Genomic DNA, 21,652 nt, shown 5'->3' with positions numbered 1-21,652 from the left:
ACACTCAGAGGAAACCCACACAGACAGAACATGCAAACTCCACACAGAAAGGCCCCCATCAGCCACTGAGCTCGAACCCAGGACTTTCTTGCCATGAGGCGCCAGGGCAAACCACTTACACCACCATGCCAGTGTAAGTGGTTAGCACTTACACCATGTAAAAGTAGCTTTGGTAAATCTTTCTTGTCCTTACATCTACTGTTAGAGTGAAATGGTTGCAGTTTCAATTTAAGCTACATAGTCATGTATTCTAAAAGTTTACTGATAGAATTCACTTACTACCCTCGGGTTTTATTTATAAAATGCCACAAAGTAAATAGATTTTGTGTTTTTATATCAGTGCAGGAAACAGATGTGATAAATAGAGACTGACTGATATAAAGAATACTGGTATATTCCTGTAATGCACTTCAGTTCACTCTCAAGGGCACCATTGCTCTTGCTACCCAACTGTGCTTTCAGGACGAAGACAGGCACAGGCGCATTGACTTAAATTCACACACAACTGCATTCGTCTTAGTGAGTGAAACCTACACACAAACCTGTGTCATGGTTTACTTCTGAAAGGTATTAAATTACAAGAACTTGTCTGTGGATATGAAGAAGGAAGAGGATGGCCTTGAGTTTGATACAGTTAAAGTGACACAGGTTGATGTGCTGGTTCAGGAATAATTTAATCCACTCCTTTTCTGAATTGTTTGAGCTAATACCCATCCCCATAGCTGGTATGCATCATCTTGTTTCAGTACATTTTGTTTCCTAATGTGGGGTATCCTAACCACGTGTTAGTCTGTTCACAAACCGCTCGGCAGCCAGTTCAGAAAAGTCAGATGAGGTCATGTGCGGGTCAGAGGTCACGACCGCGGAGCCACAGCAAACATGGCAGATCGCCCAGCTCGAACAAAGACTCCTAAATCAAGACAAAAAAATGACAATTTTAAGGAAGTTTCTGACTTTGTCAGAGGCAAAACACACCAGAAAAGAGAGGGAAAAAATACAGCAGACATCCATTATTCATAACTCCTTGTCCTGTGCAGGGTCACGAGCAAGCTGGAGCCTATCCCAGCTGACTATGGGTGAGAGGCGGGGTACACCCTGGACATGTCGCCAGGTCATCATAGGGCTGACACATAGAGACAAACAACCATTCACACTCACATTCACACCTACAGTCAATTTAGAGCCACCAATTAGCCTAACCTGCATGTCTTTGGACTGTGAGGGAAACTGGAGCACCCGGAGGAAACCCACGCAGACATGGGGAGAACATACAAACTCCCCACAGAAAGGTCCCCATCAGACACTGGGCTTGAACCCAGAACCTTCTTGCTATGAAGTGACAGTGCTAACCACTACAGCACTGTGCTGCCACAGCAGACAAGCCGAGTAAATATTGCTGGCTCTTGAGCACTCGCTTCTGTGTTGGAGGCCACCGGTTCCGCCACGTTTGTTGTGACCTCGCTCATTATAATATTATAATGAGGATAAACTACAGCCGTTTCCATACCCAAGTGTAAACATTAGCGTGTGGTGTTTTTCCAGTTCATTCTCCTTCATACGCATGAGGCAGCGGGCAATACAGCATGTGATTCAAGTACCTAGGGGTTATTCTAGCTCCACAGGGTACTATTCATCTTTTTAATTCATCGACCTATGCCACTTTAAGTAAAATAGAAATCAGGAAATCCATGCTATCTCATTAAAGCATATTGTGACATCATTTATCACAATAATCAAATCTGCCCTTCTATTCTTACTGGAGAAGGTCTGGACATCTGCAATGGTCTATCACCATACGTGATTTAGAAGGGCACAACACATAAACAGACCCACACACACTCAAACCTGTCTCCTCTCTGAAGTCTCTAAAAGGCTTCATTTGGGACTCAGGGGAAAGATTAGCTTATCAACTCTCTACAGTGCAGCTCCTGCCTAATCAATACCGTAGCTTGCCCTCATGCCTGGACTGAAGGCAGAGCAAGGACTTTGGATAATCTGTTGACCCAGCTAAAATCCTAAACCAAACAAAACTAAAGCATCGACATCTGACCGTAAAGACTGAGGGGACTAGGTGACATCTAAAGGAGGAGGGTGAGCCCCTCTCTGTGTTTTGTCCTGTGAACTAATATGTAATGGTCTCATGCTGCTTTGCTGTTTAAATGTGGTGGAATGTAGCGCAAGCTTAGTGAAAATGTGGTTATCTTAATGAGGCCCTCACAGTTACGTTCTATTTAACATGTTTGTACAAAACCTTTAAAACCTGAGGATTTCTTCCGAGTTCTCCAGGTTTCTTCCCTCCCCAAAATATGCATGTACATGGATTGGCTACAGTAAATTGCCCGTAGGTGTGAATATGTGTGAATGGTGTCCTGCGATGGCTTCCTACCCCATAAAGGGTGTTTTACTGAAGATGACTGAATGAATCCAGTGAGCAACCCAGAACTGCCTTCACTGAGAGAATAAACAGTTTTAAACTTTTGTAACATGGAGCTTTTCCTGGAGGCTAAGAAATCTTCAATCCAGCCTGACTGAATCTGTATTGGAAATTCAGGTGACATTATTGCCTAGAAAACAAGGTTAATGTGCATGTAAATTGGTTCGTCTGTCAAAACTTGGAGCATGACATCCCATCTATGGTTTATCCCTGTGGCTAATGAATGAACAAATGTTGCAACTTAGAGAATGCTGCAACTGTGACACTTCCAAACTGTAACTCATCCAAACTAACTCACCATGAAGATCATGATGGCCAGCAAGTAAATGACAAAAAGAACGTCCACAGAACACCAGATGTCACATTCTGCCTCCAGAGCATAAAGAATAGCACAATTGTGACTTTGTAATCGGACAAAACTGGCCATGATGTCAATATGGTGAACAAAATTCTTCTCTGCGTTAGATATTAACAAGTCAAGCTCCCTTGGTTTCTGGAACAGGTGCATGGCTCTCCAAATATTCATCAATAAAAAGGCATGTTGATCCATAAGGCAGGAATGACCTTCGAGCCATGTTTACCTGCAATTATGGTCTTCCTTGTTGCACAGATTTGTGTAGTAGGAGCAGTGTCCAGAGAAAATTAGGAAATATTTCTTAGACGTTTGTACTAATGCAATATAATAAGCTTGTTAAAATCATAATGTACTCACTTAGAAAAATCTTTTGCAGACCCTCAGTCTTTTACTTTCCAAAATAATACGGTCTCTGCCAACAACTTAACAAAATAAACTGCACTTTACATCGCAAGTGTTTCAGCTCACACAGAATGACACCCACCTGTTGAACATGTGATGGATCAATATCAGGTACACAGAGAAGTGCATTATTTCTTACCAGTACCAGGTCCTGATGGAATACCATCCATCCATTATCCGTAACCATTTATTCTGTACAGGGTCGTAGGCAAGCTGGAGCCTATCCCAGCTGACTATGGGCGAGAGGCGGGGTACACCCTGGACAAGTCACCAGGTCATCACAGGGCTGACACATAGACACAGACAACCATTCACACTCACATTCACACCTACGGTCAATTTAGAGTCACCAGTTAACCTAACCTGCATGTCTTTGGACTGTGGGGGAAACCGGAGCACCCGGAGTCACATGAAGTCATGCGTGGGTCAGAGGTCACGACAGCAGAGCCACAGCAAACATGGCAGATCGCCCAGCTCGAACGAAGACTCCTAAATTAAGACAAAACAATGACAATTTTAAGGAAGTTTCTGACATTGTCAGAGGCAAAATGTGCCAGAAAAGAGAGGGAAAAAACACAGCAGACATCCATAACTGCTTATCCTGTGCAAGTTCATAGGCAAGCTGGAGCCTATCCCAGCTGATTATGGGCAAGAGGCAGGGTACACCCTGGACATGTCACCATGCAAACTCCACACAGAAAGGCCCCCATCAGCTACTGGGCTCGAACCCAGAACCTTCTTACTGTGAGGCAACAGTGCTAACCACTTCACCACCATACCAACCCTGATGGAATACAATTCAGCAAAGTTCAGCTACCCTAGAGGAAAAAACAATCAGATGGAGTTTGGAGGGAAGAGATCAGTATCACCAACAGACCAAAATTTCAAACCTACATCCTGACCATGATACAGGACACAATACCTTGTATCCAGAGTTGGTTTAAATATTTCAGAAACATCTGATCTCCTGGGATTTTCAGACATAACAGTCTGTAGAGTTTACACAGAATGGTGCAGGAAAACCATTCGGTGATCAGAAGTTCTATGGGTGGAAACACCTTTTTTGAGAGGTAAGAGGAGAATGCCCAGACTGGTTTGAGCTGTCAGGAAGGCTATGGTAACTTAAATAACCAATCTATACAGCCCACATGAGCAGAAAAGCATCTCAAATTGCACAACACAGTGGTTCTTGAGGTGAATGGGATACATTGGTTTTCACTCCTGTCAGCCAAGAACAGGAATCTAAGGCTATAGTGAACAAAAACTAAATTACACAGTTGAACATATCACATGGTTGTCTTCTTTATAGTTGGAAAATAAGTGGGAATATAAAATTTGTTCTTTTCTACTAAGACATTATGAAATTACTGTAGAAGGTGTAAACGTCTATGACAAGGTTATAAAAATTTAGTGTCCCCAAAGACCTTTGCAATGCACTATAAGAAATACCAAGTCTATCATTTATAATTTTATCTTTATTCAAGGTTCAACTGATGCAGGCATTGTTCAGTTTCATTATACTTGTCCTTCAGAGCTTGTTTTATTTCTGAAGTGAAGTAAATGATTGCTTTCTCAATAGACCCACAATGACCATAAAATAGTAAATTCTCTCAACAATGGTTTCAGTAATACAGTCACTGAGTTAATACAACAACTAATTATTAGTTTTAAACATACAGTGGTGCTTGAAAGTTTGTAAACCCTTTAGAATTTTCTATATTTCTGCATAAATATGACCTAAAACATCATCAGATTTTCACACAAGTCCTAAAAGTAGATAAAGAGAACCCCAGTTAAACAAATGAGACAAAAATATTATACTTGGTCATGTATTTATTGAGGAAAATGATCCAATAATACATATCTGTGAGTGGCAAAAGTATGCGAACCCTTGCTTTCAGTATCTTGTGTGACCCCCTTGTGCAGCAATAACTGCAACTAAACATTTCTGGTAACTGTTGATCAGTCCTGCACACCGGCTTGGAAGAATTTTAGCCCATTCCTCCATACAGAACAGCTTCAACTCTGGGATGTTGATGGGTTTCCTCACATGAGCTGCTCACTTCAGGTCCTTCCACAACATTTCGATTGGATTAAGGTCAGGACTTTGACTTGGCCATTCCAAAACATTAACTTTATTCTTCTTTAACCATTCTTTGGTCGAACGACTTGTGTGCTTAGGGTCGTTGTCTTGCTGCATGACCCACCTCCTCTTGAGATTCAGTTCATGGACAGCTGTCCTCACATTTTCCTTTAGAATTCACTGGGACTTATTCAGAATTCATTGTTCCATCAATGACGGCAAGCTGTCCTGGCCCAGATGCAGCAAAACAGGCCCAAACCATGATACTACCACCACCATGTTTCACAGATGGGATAAGGTTCTTATGCTGGAATGCAGCGTTTTCCTTTCTCCAAACATAGCGTCTCTCATTTAATCCAAAAAATTCTATTTTGGTCTCATCCGTCCACAAAACATTTTTCCAGTAGCCTTCTGGCTTGTCCATGTGATCTTTAGCAAACTGCAGATGAGCAGCAATGTTCTTTTTGGAGAGCAGTGGCTTTCTCCTTGCAACCCTGCCATGCACACCATTGTTGTTCAGTGTTCTCCTGATGGTGGACTCATGAACATTAACATTAGCCAATGTGAGAGAGGCCTTCAGTTGCTTAGAAGTTACCCTGGGGTCCTTTGTGACCTTGCCGACTATTACACACCTTGCACTTGGAGTGATCTTTGTTGGTCGACCACTCCTGGGGAGGGTAACAATGGTCTTGAATTTCCTCCATTTGTACACAATCTGTCTGACTGTGGATTGGTGGAGTTCAAACTCTTTAGAGATGGTTTTGTAACCTTTTCCAGCCTGATGAGCATCAACAACGCTTTTTCTGAGGTCCTCAGAAATCTCCTTTGTTCGTGCCATGACACACTTCCACAAACATGTATTGTGAAGATCAGACTTTGATAGATCCCTGTTCTTTAAATAAAACAGGGTGCCCACTCACACCTGATTGTCATCCCACTGATTGAAAACACCTGACTCTAACTTCACCTTCAAATTAACTGCTAATCCTAGAGGTTCACATACTTTTGCCACTCACAAATATGTAATATTAGATCATTTTCCTTAATAAATAAATGACCAAGTATAATATTTTTTTCTCATTTGTTTAACTGGGTTCTCTTTATCTATTTTTAGGACTTGTGTGAAAATCTGATGATGTTTTAGGTCATATTTATGCAGAAATATAGAAAATTCTAAAGGGTTCACGAACTTTCAAACACCACTGTATTTGGGGGGAAAAATGCTTTTCAGGGCATGTGTTGATTTGCTTTTAAAGCACTGCTAATAACTTTCCAACACACTTTAGACCTTCAGAGACCTCCATGTGGTGAGTCATGGAGACAAATAATAGGGGAAGAACAAGGAGGATGATATATAAGACTGCATCTGAAAAACAGCTGAGAAAATATTTGTGCACTTTCATAAAATGTACATAAATATTTTCCGTTGTATATAGAAAATGGTAGAAAAAGTAAGCTGCACTGAAAGAAGTAAGAATGGTGTGATGTTAGTGTAACAGATTTGTGTCCCTGTAAACAATTTCATGGTTGGATGGCTAGAGCAGATCTTATAAACTGTCTGTATGCTGGCATCTAATGGAGGGCCTTTTCTGATGCTCAGTAGAATCGGTAAGAGCCGCAATGCCTGGCTGGAAGATACAGAGATATACTGATAGTGCCGTTTATTTTTTCTTTCATTCTGCTCAAGATATGCTGCAGTAATCTTCAGGACAGATTGGTTTAACTCACCTAACAGGTAAGATAGGGATTATTGATTCCTCCATCCTATAGCAAAGGATTATTGTTTAGTTATGTTCTACAACAGATGACTTTGTGAGGCCTCCAAAAAGTAATTTATATGGGATTGCTGTCTACTGTCTGAACAACCCACTGTTTCCGATTGCAGTGACAAAACAAGCAGAATGGTGTAATTGTGTACCATTTTCCTTTTACATTTCTCTAATAGAGGTGAATCAGCATGTCGACTGTTCTCACCCTTTGACTGTGACCCATTCCTCTGAACTATCACTTTCACTTCGAGCTTTTCACTGATCCTCATCTGCTTTCCAAATCAAAGTAATTTATGTAAATGTGTGAATGACCATGCCTTGTTAATAAATAAAGACAGGTTTTCAGAATTTTCAGTCTCATTTGATTTTCTGACCTTAGCTGTGGGTGAGACATTCTTTGAAGTAAAAAAGGATCAAGCTATTAGCTATCAGTTTGAAAATTCATACTATAAAATAAAGAATCCTTTGGCAGACTGTAGCATGTAGCGAGGTAGCTCAAGAAGATCATGCCTACCAAAACAGCTAATTCAGTCACCAGAATAACCACAGGTCTGTCGATTCAATACAACATTGTTACACTTCACATTTAATGAATGAATGGTGTAAGAGAGTTTCTAATAGGTGTTTCTTTTTTCCTGTTACTTTTGTCCAGTTTTGCATATTCATTCTGCTTTGATGAGGTAATAGCAAAGGGTGAATTAACAGATATTTTGACCTGAAAGCATATTTCATCCTAATTTGTCTAAATATAGTCTACTCTAGATCTGGCTAGGGGTTGATGGAAGCCTGTATGGTGATATACCATCCATTATCTGTAACCGCTTATCCTGTACAAGGTCACAGGCAAGCGGGAGCCTATCCCAGCTGACTATGGGTGAGAGGCGGGGTACACCCTGGACAAGTCGCTAGGTTATCACAGGGCTGGCACAGAGACAAACAACCATTCACACTCAATTTAGAGCCACCAGTTAGCCTGACCTGCATGTCTTTGGACTGTGGGGGAAACCGGAGCACCCGGAGGAAACCCACGCAGACACAGGGAGAACATGCAAACTCCTCAAAGAAGGGCCCTCGCCAGCAGCTGGGTTCGAACCCTTCTTGCTGTGAGGCAACAGTGCTAACCACCGTGCCACACCTTGATAAGAAAACCTGAAATAATTATCCTGTAAACATATTGTTAATGACACCCAAAACATCATTTCTTTGAAATTTTTAAAACATGAGAAAATTGAGTCTAGCAGTTCATTCCAGCAATCATTTATCTTCAGTCATCACTTTATCACGGTCAGGGTTGCAGTGGATTCTGAGCCTATCCTGGGAATACATCCTAAATGTGATGCCAATCCAGCACGGTCATCCCACAGTGTCCTTACCCCCAATAATTTGACACATGATCTGCCAAATCACAGTTATTTTAGATTTACCAAGATGCAATTGAGCAATACCACCATACACTCTAATTGGACTTCCCATCTTTAGGGGTCAAAAGTCACACCAATTCCTTTCCTGCTCATATGAATAAAGGCGGCGGCACAGTGGTGTAGTGGTTAGCGCTGTCGCCTCACAGCAAGAAGGTCCGGGTTTGAGCCCCGTGGCCGGCGAGGGCCTTTCTGTGCGGAGTTTGCATGTTGTCCACGTGGGTTTCCTCCGGGTGCTCCGATTTCTTCCACAGTCCAAAGACATGCAGGTTAGGTTAACTGGTGACTCTAAATTGACCATAGGTGTGAATGGTTGTCTGTGTCTATGTGTCAGCCCTGTGATGACCTGGCGACTTGTACAGGGTGTACCCCGCCTTTCACCCATAGTCAGCTGGGATAGGCTCCAGCAACCCTGTAGAACAGGATAAAGCGGCTAGAGATGATGAGATGAGATAATTTTACATTGCAGGCATATAGTAGAGTCTCTTATCCAGAGCAACATAAAACATACCCAGAGCAACCTGGGAGTTAGGCACCTTGCTCAAGGGCACTTAAGCCATTCCTGCTGGTCTAGGAAATTGAACAAGCAACCTTTTGGTCCCAAAGTTGTTCCTCTAACCATTAGGCCATAGGGTTTTTGGGTAACATAGGTTACATTATCATTGTGCAATTCAGTAAAATGTACATTGTTTTGGTTTCAACTTTTGTCATAAAGTTGTCTGCGCTCTCTCTCTCTCTCTCTCTCTCTCTCTCTCTCTCAATAGCTTGGATTGTGATTTTTGTTGATAATGACTGAGGATAAATGCACGTTCGTGCTGCCCTCTAGTGTCAGACAGTGATAACAACACCAAATAATTACAGAGCCGCAACAAACTGTCCAATATTCCTGTCCTGTGTTCAGAGCAGAGCTACACAATAAAACATTTTACCCTTATTTTTGCTCCATTCTGTTATTGTGACATGTTCTGTTCTACATGAAAACACATTCATCAAAACCTCACACCAAAAGGGATCTTTTAATCAGGACGTATAGCACAAACTAAATAAGTGATTAAGTGGAAGACGAGTTGAAGCTCCACATGTGGAGAAAGTTCTGGGGATTTTGTCATTTAGAAAACTTCTTAATGGATCACAAATATTAGAGCTTGTCCTGGATGTATAAATTACGTCAATGAATGTCAAGGGGAAAATAAGAGAACCTGTATTTCCTCCACCACCTTCTCTTCCCGAGAAATAAACAAAGCCACAAGATTACAACTAGGCCACATCACATTTCATAAGAAAAATCTGACATTAAAGAAGGATAGTTTACTGTTTTATTAAGATAAACAGGCATCAGCTCAATGCATATGGATGTTCAGTTATGTGTCCATGAAGCATGCATATAACTGTAACAAAATCACTTCACCAGTCAAAGGAGCTTTGGATGAAGCTGCATAATATATATATCTGCTTTTGTCATTATCCAAATTATCCCAAGTCTGGGGGCGGCACGGTGGTGTAGCGGTTAGCGCTGTCGCCTCACAGCAAGAAGGTCCTGGGTTCGAGCCCCGGCGAGGGCCTTTCTGTGTGGAGTTTGCATGTTCTCCCCGTGTCCGCGTGGGTTTCCTCCGGGTGCTCCGGTTTCCCCCACAGTCCAAAGACATGCAGGTTAGGTTAACTGGTGACTCTAAATTGACCGTAGGTGTGAATGTGAGTGTGAATGGTTGTCTGTGTCTATGTGTCAGCCCTGTGATGACCTGGCGACTTGTCCAGGGTGTACCCCGCCTTTCGCCCGTAGTCAGCTGGGATAGGCTCCAGCTTGCCTGCGACCCTGTAGAAGGATAAAGCGGCTAGAGATAATGAGATGAGATGAGATCCCAAGTCTGGTCTGGTACAAAATGTCTTAAATTCTCTTTTGCAAAGATCTGAAATGTCTTTCCTGTTCCTCTATGATGATGAGATTACAAAAATATAAACATTTTACAATACTGGTCAATAACTCATAGGTACAGTATAAAGGGAAAATAAACAGTGATGAATGAGTGCAGCACTATATAACACTTAAGCTATTAATATTAACTACTAATGAATACAGGATTAATACTCAGGAAATAACGTGTTTCCAGAAGTCACATCTGCTTCTAGTGTGAATTTTACACATGTATTTTTTCGACACTTCACGTGTACTGCATGTTGTTTGTTTGTTTGTTTTCTGCTGTGTTGTGTTTTCCATCTGCAATTTTCTTCACATGATTATATACAGACCATGTGGTTTTATTTTTCACATTTGATCAGATTATTAATCACATGATGCCATTTATTCACCTCCGTCAACTGGGATGGAGGAAGAGTGTTTTCACCTCCGTTTGTCTGTTTGTTTGTTTATTTGCTTGTTTGTTCGTTCCAAACGTAACTCAAAAAGCAGTGAACGGATTTTGATGAAATTTTGAGGAAAGATGAGCCATGGGCCAAGGAACTGATTAGATTTTGATGCCAATCTGGACATGTCTGTGGATCCAGGACTTTTTTTTTGTGACTATTCTAGTCTGCACTCTCAGAAAATAAAGTCCATTGTACCTTTTACCAGTGGCATGCACAGATAGACACGAGGTGGTGCTCAAGCACCTGCCCCTCTGCCCTCTGTCCAAAAAAATACCTTTTTGAATTTTTTTTTTTTTTACAGTTTACTGAGGCCAATGTCGACATGATCTTTTAGAAAAGCCGCGGCATTAAAAGCGTGTGTGAAAATAATGTCCCGATGTGTGCCCCCTCCGCACACACACCGGACCTCTGTCTCTCTTGCTCTGTCACGTGAACAAGCGTGCAGTGCATTCAATGTGAGGTTGCAGCAGCATAGCGTCCTGGAAGCCACGGCCTTGTCGTAGCGCAGACAACACATCGGGCAGTCAGTCAGCTCTTCCCCTGCCCCACCAGCCAGGTAACACATGAATCGAGTGAAAATGTATTGTTTGCCCTCTAAGCCCAAGCTGTAATTATTTTGTCGTGAAGTAGCCCGTCGCATACAGAAACAACCAATGCCGGGGTGGCCCTATATTTAGCCGGGACCATCCCCGGCCCAAACCATCAATGGTGGCCTGCTTGGAGCATGGGGAAAATAATTTTCACTAATTTTGGTCACTGATCTTATTCTTGCATTAATCATCAATTCAACTGCACTCTGCATTTTCACATGGCAGCCCAGACGCCGACAGCATCGCAGCAGATTAAATAGGCGCTACCAAATAAGGAAATTCTCCCCTCCCCTCTATTGCAGTTGGTTTGGTCCAAGACTCCTCCTCTGTATTGCGGGGAACTTAAACAACATTGGCGCGAAACAGCGCGCGTCAGTGATGGAGGGCAGAAAGAGGCCAGGTGGAGCCGAAAGGGCGAAGCTTAAAAAAAAGGAAGGAGGTGGCAGCAAAATGTGCCAAATTGACAGATATGTTCTCAAGACCAGCTGGTAGGTTACGAAAGATATGGAGTATGATAACCCTGTTTGTCGATTTTATCAGTCTATGCTAGGCCTATAATGTGTCGATAGTTTGCGATGTCAATTCAGCTTTTTGATGTCATGTGAAATCTCGCAATTTACACGGTATAGATGTGGTGTATGTCTTAATTCTAAGAAGAACCGGACATTGCTTTACATTATTAACAATTTTAGATGAACAGGTCCCAAATGTGCTGTTGCGCGTTATTTCCTCATCCAGCCTATTTCATCTCGCTGTCACACCGTGCATTTCCACAGGCGTGCGCACATTGTGGTTATGAACACATAGGCCTAGAAGTCATATTTGATGTTAAATAATTGTTGTTAAATATATAACTTAGAAGAGGTGTATGCGTATGCCAATATTCTAAGCAGAATCGAACACTTGCTTTAGCCTACATTTCATTTAACCATTTTTGAGTTGCCTAATGCGCCCTCACGCTTTATCTGCCGGTTGCTGAGTACCCAGCATCGTTGATTTGCCATTATTTTCGAGGCGTATGCGGCATGTAATGCACAAGCATTGGTTCAAATGCACGCAAGATGGGTGCTTTCGTTGCATAAGACTATGTGACTGAAAATGTGTTGTGTAATTCGTCTTAAATAACGCGAAACAATCAGCCATACTCGCTGCTTTGCTATTTGGAGTGGCAGTCAGCTGGATTTCGCCCCCGACGTAAAAGTTCATTCCCACACCCGGGCCGAAGATGCCGATTTCTGAAGATGCATGTCCTTTGGATGTCTCATCCCATTCTCATTATCTCTAGCCGCTTTATCCTTCTACAGGGTCGCAGGCAAGCTGGAGCCTATCCCAGCTGACTACGAGCGAAAGGCGGGGTACACCCTGGACAAGTCACCAGGTCATCACAGGGCTGACACATAGACACAGACAACCATTCACACTCACATTCACACCTACGGTCAATTTAGAGTCACCAGTTAATCTAACCTGCATGTCTTTGGACTGTGGGGGAAACCGGAGCACCCGGAGGAAACCCACGCGGACACGGGGAGAACATGCAAACTCCACACAGAAAGGCCCTCGCCGGCCCCGGGGCTCGAACCCAGGACCTTCTTGCTGTGAGGCGACAGCGCTAACCACTACACCACCGTGCCGCCTCCTTTGGATGTGTTTTCAAATATTTTCACTAAGGAACTTTGGGACATGTTGGTGACACAGATAAATGTATATGCGGATTAGACACGCGGCCACACACCATCCAATTTTAAGTGGAGCCCCGTCTCATACCAGCAGTTTGATTGGTTAAATAACTGTACAAACAACTTTTATTCTTAATTTTTATCTTTCGTTTTATGTTAATTTGAATTATAACCTATATTGTTAAAGTGAAGTTTACCTGAATTTAAACCAAATAAAAAGCATTGTGAAAAAACAGTTATTTGTTTTATCTTTTTTAATGTACTCAAATTCCTCCTCCATTTCAAAGTGGCCTGAATGTGAATTAAACTCCCGGACTGAAAACAGGGCCCACTCCGGCCCTGGAAACAACTGCACATAAGTATTATATTTTTTGCTAGACCATTTTCAGATTTAGGAAAACAAAAATTTCTTTTTCTATTTTGTTCAACTAGAGATTCCTGGCAAAGTCAAAAAGCCTTGATGTAATAAATTAACATTAAGTGGTTGTTTTACACCTTTAAAAACTAAAACGGGTCAGTGGCGACCCGAACACAAGAGGAGGGTTAAATCTCAGACTTTTATAATAAGGTGTTCCACATGCGCAAAAAAGTGCCCTTTTTCCCCCCCAGAGCACTTGCCCCCCAAAATGTCTGTGCACGCCACTGCCTTTTACGGGTCCAACGGCTTGTCATTGGGGGAGTACCTTCTAAGGTGCTTATTTGTACCATTTACAGTGGTGCTTGAAAGTTTGTGAACCCTTTAGAATTTTCTATATTTCTGCATAAATATGACCTAAAACATCATCAGATTTTGTTGCCCAAATGAGGATGGGTTCCCTTTTGAGTCTGGTTCCTCTCGAGGTTTCTTCCTCATGTCGTCTTAGGGAGTTTTTCCTTGCCACTGTCGCCACAGGCTTGCTCATTGGGGATAGATTAGGGATAAAATTAGCTCATGTTTTAAGTCGCTCAAATTCTGTAAAGCTGCTTTGCGACAATGTTTATTGTTAAAAGCGCTGTACAAATAAACTTGATTTGATTTTCACACAAGTCCTAAAAGTAGATAAAGAGAACCCAGTTAAAGAAATGAGACAAAAATATTATCCTTGGCCATTTATTTATTGAGGAAAATGATCCAATATTACATATCTGTGAGTGGCAAAAGTATGTGAACCCTTGCTTTCAGTATCTGGTGTGACCCCCTTGTGCAGCAATAACTGCAACTAAACGTTTGCGGTAACTGTTGATCAGTCCTGCACACCGGCTTGGAGGAATTTTAGCCCATTCCTCCGTACAGAACAGCTTCAACTCTGGGATGTTGGTGGGTTTCCTCACATGAACTGCTCGCTTCAGGTCCTTCCACAACATTTCGATTGGATTAAGGTCAGGACTTTGACTTGGCCATTCCAAAACATTAACTTTATTCTTCTTTAACCATTCTTTGGTAGAATGACTTGTGTGCTTAGGGTCATTGTCTTGCTGCATGACCCACCTTGTCTTGAGATTCAGTTCATGGACAGATGTCCTGACATTTTCCTTTAGAATTCACTGGTATAATTCAGAATTCATTGTTCCATCAATGATGGCAAGCCGTCCTGGCCCAAAACAGGCCCAAACCATGTTTCACAGATGGGATAAGGCTGTTATGCTGGAATGCAGTGTTTTCCTTTCTCCAAACATAACGCTTCTCATTTAAACCAAAAAGTTCTATTTTGGTCTCATCCGTCCACAAAACATTTTTTCCAATAGCCTTCGGGCTTGTCCATGTGATCTTTAGCAAACTGCAGATGAGCAGCAATGTTCTTTTTGGAGAGCAGTGGCTTTCTCTTTGCAACCCTGCCATGCACACCATTGTTGTTCAGTGTTCTCCTGATGGTGGACTCATTAACATTAACATTAATCAATGTGAGAGAGGCCTTCAGTTGCTTAGAAGTTACCCTGGGGTCCTTTGTGACCTTGCCGACTATTATATGCCTTGCTCTTGGAGTGATCTTTGTTGGTTGACCACTCCTGGGGAGGGTTACAATGGTCTTGAATTTCCACCATTTGTACACAATCTGTCTGACTGTGGATTGGTGGAGTCCAAACTCTTTCGAGATGGTTTTGTAACCTTTTCCAGCCTGATGAGCATCAACAACGCTTTTTCTGAGGTCCTCAGAAATCTCCTTTGTTCGTGCCATGATACACTTCCACAAACATGTGTTGTGAAGCTCAGACTTTGATAGATCCCTGTTCTTTAAATAAAACAGGGCGCCCACTCACACCTGATTGTCATCCCATTGATTGAAAACACCTGACTCTAATTTCACCTTCAAATGAACTGCTAATCCTAGAGGTTCACATACTTTTGCCACTCACAGATATGTAATATTGGATCATTTTCCTCAATAAATAAATGACCAAGTATAATATTTTTGTCTCATTTGTTTAACTGGGTTCTCTTTATCTACTTTTAGGACTTGTGTGAAAATCTGATGATGTTTTAGGTCATATTTATGCAGAAATATAGAAAATTCTAAAGAGTTCACAAACTTTACTGCTTGGAAACCTATATGGACCTTTTTGGCCCTAAAAAGGTACACATAGTTATCTTGAGGTCCAATAATGAGCCCTCGAGGGTACATTAGTGCAGACTGTACCTTGAGGGACTCCTGTTGTACCCCTGTTTCTGACTGTGGCTTGGCGGAGGTCTGTTCTCTACTCACTGCCCTTCCAGATTTATTTGAATTCACATGTCAGCAATTCACATATGAGGGTATGGGCCTAACATGCTGAAATGCGCCTTCACACGTTATTCAAATGTGATTTCATGTTATTCCCATGTCATAAACATATAATGATTTATGATGTCGTTTTTTGTAATTTAGTAACTGTACGATTATTGTTGAGTTTTATTCGGCGTTAAAAATATTTGTAAGGTATAAATGAGATAATCCTACCGGTTACAAGATAAGAATAATTTAGTTTTTTGTTGTTGTTGTTGTTGTTTTTCTCCTTGAGAAACAGTGCGCTGTTGTTCCTGTAGATGGCGCCCTATACACATAGAACTTATTTATTTATTTATTTATTTATTTATTTACAAGCACCGAACATTTTCGTGAACTTTATAGTTTGGAGGTAAAATGATTAATTTTACAGCATTTTTGAAAAATAAACTGACGTGACGTTTTGTCTCGACTTTACTCCTCTTTTTCAGACCTAAATGTTCTTTTCCTGTTGGTTGTCAAACACTTTCTTTTCTCCGAACATTTCTTCAAGGTCGTCGTACTCACGAATAGCTCACTGATTGGATAAGTGAGCGTTTAGGTCACATACTGACCAATCGTAACTCACGAGGCGGGACTTCTGAGTGGGGTAATATGAGTGGGGATAGAAACGGCCGTCAGCTGAGCCGCGCGAGCTCTGCTAGTGACGGCGGAAGTGTTGAGAAATGGCCGAGACTTGGCGAACTTCACTGAGATAAACGAGGAAACTGTTTACTCTTAACGAGAAGGAATCAGCTTTATGTCTGGGCAGGTCACTGAGGGTTTTTGGGCCAGTGTGATTATCTAAAGGTAAGTTAAGTGTGTTACTTATAACTGACAAACAGCCTTCATACGCTTTCTTTCTTTCTTTCTTTCTTTCTTTCTTTCTTTCTTTCTTTCTTTCCTGAAGTGTTAACAGTGTAACTCTGTGTTTATATTCTTACTGAGTAACTAGCGAACCTAATGCGTCAAATAAAATAAAAAACGTTTTAATGGCCGGTTTTATCAAATTCATATAAAAAAAATGTAGTGTCCCTTTATCTCCCAAGTTCAAAAACTTATTTACGGTTATTAAAATGAGCATTTCGTGTCTTGATATAAACACTGAGGTTTAACAGGAAACAGCTGACTGCCTGACTGACTGCCTGACTGACTGACTGACTGCCTGCCTGCCTGCCTGACTGAGTGACTGACTGACTGACTGACTGCTTGCCTGACTGACTGACTGACTGACTGACTGACTGAGTGACTGACTGCCTGACTAACTGAGTGACTGACTGACTGAGTGACTGACTGCCTGACTAACTGACTGCCTGCCTGACTGAGTGACTGACTGCCTGACTGACTGACTGAGTGACTGACTGCCTGCCTGACTGAGTGACTGACTGACTGCCTGCCTGACTGAGTGACTGACTGACTGAGTGACTGCCTGCCTGACTGACTGAGTGACTGACGGAGTGACTGACTGAGTGACTGACTGCCTGACTAACTGAGTGACTGACTGACTGACTGCCTGACTGACTGACTGAGTGACTGACTGCCTGACTAACTGACTGACTGCCTGACTGAGTGACTGACTGCCTGACTAACTGAGTGACTGACTGCCTGACTGAGTGACTGACTGCCTGACTACCTGACTGACTGCCTGACTGAGTGACTGACTGAGTGACTGACTGACTGAGTGACTGCCTGACTGACTTACTGACTGACTGACTGACTGCCTGACTGAGTGACTGACTGACTGAGTGACTGACTGAGTGACTGACTGCCTGACTGAGTGACTGCCTGCCTGACTGAGTGACTGACTGAGTGACTGACTGACGGAGTGACTGACTGAGTGAATGACTGCCTGACTGACTGATGACTGACTGACTGACTCCCTGACTGAGTGCCTGACTGAGTGACTGACTGAGTGACGGAGTGACTGACTGACTGCCTGATTGACTGACTGACTGCCTGATGGAGTGACTGACTGCCTGAGTGACTGACTGCCTGACGGAGTGACTGATGGAGTGACTGACTGCCTGACTGAGTGACTGCCTGACTGACTGACTGACTGACTGACTGAGTGACTGCCTGCCTGACTGAGTGACTGACTGAGTGACTGACTGAGTGACTGACTGAGTGACTGACGGAGTGACTGACTGAGTGACTGACTGACTGCCTGCCTGCCTGCCTGACTGACTGACTGACTGACTGACTGAGTGACTGCCTGACTGACTGACTGAGTGACTGCCTGACTGACTGACTGACTGACTGACTGACTGAGTGACTGACTGCCTGACCGAGTGACTGCCTGACTGACTGACTGCTTGACTGACTGACTGAGTGCCTGACTGAGTGCCTGACTGACTGACTAACGGAGTGACTGACTACCTGACTGAGTGACTGACTGCCTGACTGACTGATGGAGTGACTGCCTGACTGACTGACTGACTGACTGAGTGACTGCCTGACTGACTGACTGACTGACTGACTGAGTGACTGACTCCCTGACTGAGTGCCTGACTGAGTGCCTGACTGAGTGACTGACTGACTGACTAACGGAGTGACTGACTGCCTGACTGAGTGACTGACTGCCTGACTGACTGATGGAGTGACTGACTGCCTGACTGAGTGACTGACTGCCTGACTGACTGACTGAGTGACTGACTGCCTGACTAACTGAGTGACTGACTGCCTGACTGAGTGACTGACTGACTGCCTGACTGACTGCCTGACTGAGTGACTGCCTGACTGACTGACTGACTGAGTGACTGACTCCCTGACTGAGTGCCTGACTGAGTGCCTGACTGAGTGACTGACTGACTGACTAACGGAGTGACTGACTGCCTGACTGAGTGACTGACTGCCTGACTGACTGATGGAGTGACTGACTGCCTGACTGAGTGACTGACTGCCTGACTGACTGACTGAGTGACTGCCTGACTGAGTGACTGACTGACTGCCTGACTGACTGACTGAGTGACTGACTGCCTGACTGACTGACGGAGTGACTGACTGCCTGACTGAGTGACTGACTGCGTGACTGACTGACTGACTGACGGAGTGACTGACTGCCTGAGTGACTGACTGCCTGACTGAGTGACTGACTGCCTGACTGACTGACTGACTGACTGACTGACTGAGTGCCTGACTGACTGAGTGCCTGACTGACTGAGTGCCTGACTGACTGACTGACTGACTGACTGACTGACTGACTGACTGTAGGTGAAATGAATCTGTCCAGTGTTTCTCAACCAGACTTGATTTACCAACAAAACTGTTTAGAAAATTTTAAAAAGCAAAACCAGGTGTAATTACTGATAATATAGATATTATAGATATCCTCTTTTCTGTGTGTCTTATAGTAGGTTTCAATTTAACTGTGAAGCCACTCTAAGCATGTTGTGTAGTGTGTGTGTGTGTGTGTGTGTGTGTGTGTGTGTGTGAGAAACATCTTTGGGATGGGCTGGAGAATTGTTGGAAACCTGCATGTCATGAGGCTCCCCAAAACATGCTGCTGTTTTGGACCTGACCTTCTCCTACTCATGCTTTTCCTGTAACAGTCTGTTCTTAGGAAGAAAGCTGGAAAGGATTCTGCAGAAAAAGTAATTAAACTTCCCAGTACACTTCACGAGAACTGCTTTAGGGACCCAGAGCTGACAGAGATCTTTCCTGCTATTATGTCATTTCATTCTGACAGCAGTGATTGGATAATTTGTGGAAAACCCAGCCAAGAAGCTGTCATCTGTTGTATAATCCATCCGTTTAGTTTATTCCAGTTAGATATAAGACTGGGACCCTCTGATGAAGATGGAAGTTACACCGTCGAAACATGTCAGGTAAAGGTAAAAAAGCTTTTACATGTCTGAAACAAAAGAAAAACTAATTATTTAGATATAAGATTTTTTTTTCGAACTTATTTCCTGCTGGATTACACAGATTGGTCAATATGTGAGCAATTCCAAATATATGCCAACATGATTACAAAAAAAAAAATTGCTTTTTAGGAAGCATAAAATAGACAGAAACATCTGAATACAAAAAGCTACTGAATTCCTAGTAATTCAGTTTAGAAATCTGTATTTATTTGTTTTGAATTAACCTCCCTGAAATTCAAGCTAGTTTTATTGCCCTGTTCGGAGAGTCACATTTTGAAATCCACTTTCAAAAAAAAAAAAATCAAGCGTTTATATTCCAGTGTTCAAAAATTCACAGATTCAAAATTAATTTTGAATCATCACACCAAAAATGTCACGTCCATAATCATATATTTTTCTCAGTAACCTAGGCCTATATACAAAATGACAAATACCTTGAAATTTTATTTAGCTAGACTTAGTGGCCTTATTAGTTTTATTCAGTCAAGTAAATATACCATATAGGTGTCTTTTACTTCGTGTTGAATTCCTGAATGTAGCTTAGGTGTTTTTTTTATTAATCATTTTAAAGACATCTTGAAATCAAAGCTGACATGTTTGACCTTGTTAACTCATGCCCTTTGTCAGAATTTGCCTGATTCATCTGTGCTAATCACATAAAAGACATGGAATAGGCTTTCAGACAGAGGCCTTTACGGTTTCCAGATAGCATGCCAAGGTGCCTTCTTTTTTATTTGTTTGTTTGTTTATGTCTGGTGAGGGAGTGACTATTTATAGCACACTCATTTCTTCCAGCTTGTCCTACTTACGCATGTGGGGTTGCTGCCATGTAGACCATAGTGATCCACGTCATATTAATTGGAGCATGGTTTTACGCCGGATGCCCTTCCTGCCGAACATGCAAACTCCACACAGAAAGGCCCCCGTCAGCTGCTGGGAACCTTCTTACTGTGACACGACAGTGCTAACCACTACACCACCGTGCCGCTCACTGGAGTGACTGTTTATAGCTCTTATCATATAACTGATAACGGGAACTTGCTTTGCTGATTTTGTCTGTGAAGGTTCTCAGTCATCTGTGTCATAGTAAACCATAGGTGCTAAAGAAGGCAACTGGACTTGCTTGAAATTCTTGAAGACGTTTCACCTCTCATCCGAAAGGCTTCTTTAGTTCTGTCTGTCTAGTGGGGAGTGCCGGGTATTTATCCTCTCGTGGACCAAAAGCAGCCTTAAGGAGAGTTGCTGAGTTCACGTGAGGGCCTCCAGTGACCCTAACACCTACAGGATGACTCAACGACCCATGTGACCTCAATGACTCTCCATAGGGTCGCTTTTGGTCCACTAGACAATAAATACCTGGAACTCCCCACTAGTCAGACAGAACTGAAGAAGCCTTTCGGATGAGAGGTGAAACGTCTTCAAGAATTTCAAGCAAGTCCAGTTGCCTTCTCTAGCACCTACAGTACAGCTCTGCTGGTTTTGCACAACATTATATGCAACTATAAGCAGATAAAAAGTATGATGTCATTCTTTAAAAAATAAAACATAGTGAGTGTGGGCAAATTGCTGTAGTGTAAGAGGAATAAAACACTTTGGGGCATGCATCTTTTTCAAGGTTTGCATTGAGTGGCCACAGCACTCCATTGTTGATTATTTTCCTATGATATTGCATGCTGTTGTGCTTTATTCGTTCCATAATATATAAATGATTTATTAATTACATTAAATTTGTTCAGGCAGTGCGACACTTTATAAGTCAGTGAGTTCAATATCCTGTCCATCACTATGTTTACAAGCACACTAATAATCCACTATTGTTCAGAGTATGACAAGATTCAGAGTATGTGTCTCAATTGGGGGTTTTATGGCAGTTTGTGGCGTGACAGTAGTTTGTAAGGCTGCGATAGAGATGCAGCTGCATTTAAATGGGAATATTAGTACAACCCCGATTCCAAAAAAGTTGGGGCAAAGTACA

At 42.4% G+C, this 21,652-nt stretch overlaps 1 protein-coding gene across 1 annotated transcript in view; it reads left to right on the top strand.

Annotated features, from left to right (window-relative positions):
- The first annotated feature begins 16,438 nt into the window (after positions 1-16,438).
- The window catches only part of sbno2b (strawberry notch homolog 2b), a 142,262-nt gene continuing 137,048 nt past the window's right edge, over positions 16,439-21,652 (top strand). The window contains exon 1 of the mRNA XM_060941367.1: positions 16,439-16,624. The gene's annotated coding sequence lies outside the window, so the exon portion shown is untranslated. The remainder of the gene's footprint in view (positions 16,625-21,652) is intronic.

Source organism: Neoarius graeffei, chromosome 15 (assembly GCF_027579695.1).
Source record: "Neoarius graeffei isolate fNeoGra1 chromosome 15, fNeoGra1.pri, whole genome shotgun sequence".
In the NCBI taxonomy this organism is placed as follows: Eukaryota; Metazoa; Chordata; class Actinopteri; order Siluriformes; family Ariidae; genus Neoarius; species Neoarius graeffei.
Note: the sequence above shows the minus strand (reverse complement) of the source record. Positions and strands in the feature narration are given on the sequence as shown.